The sequence below is a fragment of the Pinus tabuliformis genome, chromosome 1_2, assembly GCF_031772625.1.
Source record: "Pinus tabuliformis cultivar Carrire ecotype Pingquan chromosome 1_2, CPIR1, whole genome shotgun sequence".
Classification (NCBI taxonomy): Eukaryota; Viridiplantae; Streptophyta; class Pinopsida; order Pinales; family Pinaceae; genus Pinus; species Pinus tabuliformis.
In genome coordinates, this window is record NC_142298.1 from 616157057 (window position 1) to 616161667 (window position 4611).

The window sequence follows — 4611 nt, forward strand, 5'->3', positions numbered from 1 at the left end:
CTAGTCCACACTATTTCAACTCTTCAACTCAGTCTTCCTTGTGAAAAGATATCATGAAATGTTAAGCAATGTGAAATCTAAAAGAAGTTAAACTGCATAAAAGAAACTAATCACACTACTTTAACTTTCTTGACCTTTTGCCTTTCAGCTTAATTTACCCTGTGAGAAACAGTCATGAACATGTCAAGCAATGTGAGATCTAAAGCAAACTAAATCAAGCTATAATGAGTGATATTCTGGTTCCTAATAAATTTATTTGATTATAGAAAGGAACCGTTAACAGATGAATAGCATGATATCTAAGAGCAGAAAATAAATGTACAACTTAAGGAAATGACAGTACTAGAAATCAAAACTTCAGAAAACAAGAGTTAGCGACAAAGACAAGATGATCTCGTATGCTAATAGTTATGGAAAGAAAAGGTGAAAAATTGCCCCGGGCTGCCTAAGAACACCTGCAAAAACACTGATCAGTTGTAACCATAAAAGAGCAGCAACGAAAATGTAAATCAACAGAAATCAAAAGCTTTGTTATGTACAACTAATATACATGTTGAAATAAAACGCAGCATTTAAATGACAACTGTACAGCTAATATACATGAACAGGAAAAAGTAATGCAAGAGTTAAAAGACAACTGTACAAGGCTTCAGTAAGCAGGGGCCCTCTGCCACTTCAACCGATTCAACGAACAACTACAAGCTTAAATTTAAACCAGTCTTCTCATATATTAAACAGCAACATAAAAGTGCAGTGGGGAAATACAACAGCTTCGGATTACATTACCAAAAAGGTCAACTTGTACAATGTTCATGGATGCATTATTTATAAGGAAAGAAAGCTAAACAGATTAACTAAATCTACGCTATTAACCACGCTGCCAGAGACACGTAAATCCTTTTCAGCCCGGATCTAGGTAACTGTCATCATGTTTATTAAATCTGAGAGGTATGGCTGTTGGATTCACGCTATCAGGATGTCTTCGTGGCTAAGGATTGTGCCACGTAGCTTCACGTACTCAAAAACAGAGCTACGCAGAGCCTTGCCACCGCTGAACACTTCTGTTGACTATCCTTTGCCCCTTGTTTGACCGCAGGCTTTTATGGCCGTGCTGGATGATCTGGAGGGATACGATCCATGTCCTTGACTCCTGTAACTTGCCCATGTGGCTCATTTCTTGAGAGGACACCTGTAGCATGGTGTTTGACAAAACAGTTGCGGAATCCTGTGCTGGCTGCAGAAACCTGGGTCAGCTGTGGAAACCTGTATCGGTTGCGGAAACTGAGAAGCTTCCGCAGCTGTCTGAGCAAAATTCTAAACCAAACAACAGTCATCAGCGTAGTTATAAAACCATGTCAAAAGCTCGTTTTTAAACTAAAATACAATGATTTAATCAACCTGGTGGATAAAATGAGTGGAAAAGAAGGCCGAGAGGGTGTATGGGAAGGTGCAGGTTCGAGGCTCAACAGACAGATCGATGTTTGATACTTCCAACAGTCTCTAACTCAGTTTCAAATTCCCACAGTCTTTGTGGATAGTGTGTGTATAGTCTTTTAATAACAACTGGCTTACAGTTGTTAAGATCACATCTATAAACTGTGCTTGTAGCACCATTGCCAATTATAAATTTCTCATCAAATTTTCAGTCATTCTCATTATATCATCATACATGTATAGGGCCATATCCATGTGCAATATTACAAGCCTTGGAGAACTTGGTCAGGACATGCAAGAATCTTTTAACAAGAGGCATAGATATTGATGGTAAGATGATAGCTTTACTCTGAGAAATAGCAAATTTGAAATGAGGAATAATACCTTGACCCGTTTTGCTTGATGACCCTTTAGTGAATGGTTTATGTTGATTTGAAAGGTAGAGAGCGATGGTGATTACACACACTAATATCACAGAACCTAATGAGATGCAAACAATAGCTGTTGTTGATACAGAAGCTGTCCATTTACACAATAAATAGATAACATTATCAATATAATCTAAAGGATATTTAATACAAATCTATGGAATCTGATTTGTAATATCTAGTTCTGTTTTCACCTTTTGGTTGTCTGGCAGATATCCCACAAAGTGATCCAATCCAATAACCACAGAGACCTGGATTTCCAAAAAAACTGAGGCAAAAATCGTTCCCATCAGATAAAATGTACAGACTTGACAATATCAAGAAGAAAACTGAATTTGATCTAGAAATAAAATGTGTTCATTATATCTACACCTTTCTGGGGTAAACCTTGTAAAGTTCTGTGTGACAGGAATATTCCCAGACAAATTGTTGTAGGAGAGGTTTCTGTAAAACAAATTGATCGTTTCCAGTATGAATAACTACGAGTTGATATACGAGGATTATTTCCTCTGTAATTTCACGATGAAATGAACAAAAAATAGCACCAATTCAGGCAAATTCTTACAGAGTAGTAAGGCTAAAGCAGTTGGTCAACTGCCATGGCATCTCCTCTGATAAACTGTTGTTATTCAGTATCCTGTATATTATCCATTTACAGAGTTATTTTCAGAATAATTGTGAAGGTAATCTAAGGACTTCAAATGTTTTATGAGGAGTGATCTCATAACACTGTGTTCTTACTGCCATCAATTTACCTATGGTCTTGCAAATAATGTGATTGGCCACCCTTATAGGGATCTTAGCATCTTTCTTGGTTTTAGAGGTGGTTTTCTGAATACCTCTTCCCAATAGAGATTAGAGATGATGCTCATCTCTGCTTGTGTCTACTACTGCATCAAAATTTCTCTTGCCCATTATTAATGTAGGTACCTGTAAGCCTTTATGAAAGAATGTATTGTTTTTGCATATATTTGTTCTATTGTGAATTTATGATCACCATGTTCATCTTCATTGGCATTTAGTAGGGGTTCAAGGAATCCATATACCATTTTTGCGGAATGCTTGTCTTGAGCAAGACTTGGCCGCTTTACTTTTAACTTTTTTGTCCCTTGAGTTTCTATCGCTTAGGTCAAGGCTTGTATCTTTTTGAGGCCTCTTCCTTGCCAGTGAATTGGAACCCCACATAGGTATATGCTGTAGCGATCTCGATTCTCTACTTCATCCCCTGTAGATATGAAATGGAAGTATGATTGTTCTTAGAAGTATTGAAGATCACTTGTAGATATGAAATGGAAGTATGATTCTTCTTAGAAGTACTGAAGATCATAACCTTAGTCTTGTTAATGTTTAGAATGATAAGTCTATGTTTGGTATTGAAGATCATAACCTTAGTCTTGTTAGGGTTCATTGTCATAATCTATTTTTGGTATTGAAGATTGTAACCTTAGTCTTTTTAAGGTTCAATGTGATAAGTCTATGTTTGAGATCGAGGAGCATAACCCTCATCTTTTTAAGGTTCACTGCCATTAGTCTATGTTTGAAAAAAGTTACAGACAACATCCAAGGTCCAACTGCCTCTGAAGGCCTTCAGAAGATATTTGGTTCTTTATGTGGGAATTGTGCTTTCAATACTATCACCTTATTTCCATCCACCAAAGTTAGAAATTTATGCAGTGGTCTGTGCTATATTAGATGTGTTCAGACATGGAAACTCCATTTCTTTTTTAAATAAAATACTTCCTTTGATTATTAGCATACAAATATGTACAAGGAAAGCTATACAAAAGCAATGGGTTGCATTAAAAAACCACCATGACCTGAAGGCCTAAAAGACATGTCACATCTCTGTCTCGCCCTCTCTATTCTAGTAATTTGTGTTTCTTCTAAAATCAAACAAAATCTCACCATTGAAAGGATGGGTGTTAATACATGTAAGTTTATGAAAGAAGAATTCATGGGCTGAATCATGCTTGAATAGGAGAAGTTGGAAGACTGTAAGATTACGCAAATATGGAGAACATCATTAAGAAAGCCTCCTCCATGGGAAATAAGTTTAGTAAAAAGAAAAGTAAGGATTTGTAATTTTCACAAGTCGGAATGATGATTAAATGCAAATGGGCATGCAACAAAATTTAATAGGTAAACCTCCAGTAACAATTCTTGTTATATTTCTCTCTAGTACAATTTCAAAATTTAATGATATCATGTTTGTGACTAAAGAACATCAGCAAGGTTGCTAGTACTTAGAAATAGGCTTTGCTTTTATCTTTGATGAGTCAAAATTTTCTTGGGCAGAATTTGGCAAAAGAAATTGTAAGATGGAGGCAAGCTGTTCAGTGCCTTTATGAGAACAGGGCACAGCTGAATTCGATATCTATGCACCTTGGAGAAAGTGTTAGGTAATTTTTTCTTTACTACTCGTTCTCGGATCATCTTGCATGCAGTTTAATCTCTGTTCTGTTATTGAATTTGCAGTTGTTTCTCACTACCTTTATCTGACAATAGCCATTTTTTACTATATAGCAAGCAGTTGCAAGCTAAATATGATATTATGAAAACCCTGTTCAGAAAACAAAAATTCCTGATGGCCTGGGTTCCACATCATATACAAGTGTGTTCCATTTGGGTTTTGGTCCTGATGGCCTGTCTATATTTGTGGTATCTGTTTCACTTTCCACTACCACATTACTTTTATCTAGTGGGATTTTACATTTCTTTGGCTGTTTTTGAAAATGAATTCTTCCTTATC

At 36.3% G+C, this 4611-nt stretch overlaps 1 long non-coding RNA gene across 1 annotated transcript; it reads right to left on the bottom strand.

The window, feature by feature from the left end:
• Nucleotides 1-2056: 2056 nt before the first annotated feature.
• On the bottom strand, nucleotides 2057-2473 carry LOC149207143 (uncharacterized). The gene is made up of 3 exons (XR_016251983.1): nucleotides 2428-2473; nucleotides 2235-2306; nucleotides 2057-2130 (listed from the first exon to the last, which is right to left on the bottom strand). It is a non-coding gene; the product is annotated as an uncharacterized LOC149207143 (long non-coding RNA).
• Nucleotides 2474-4611: the final 2138 nt, after the last annotated feature.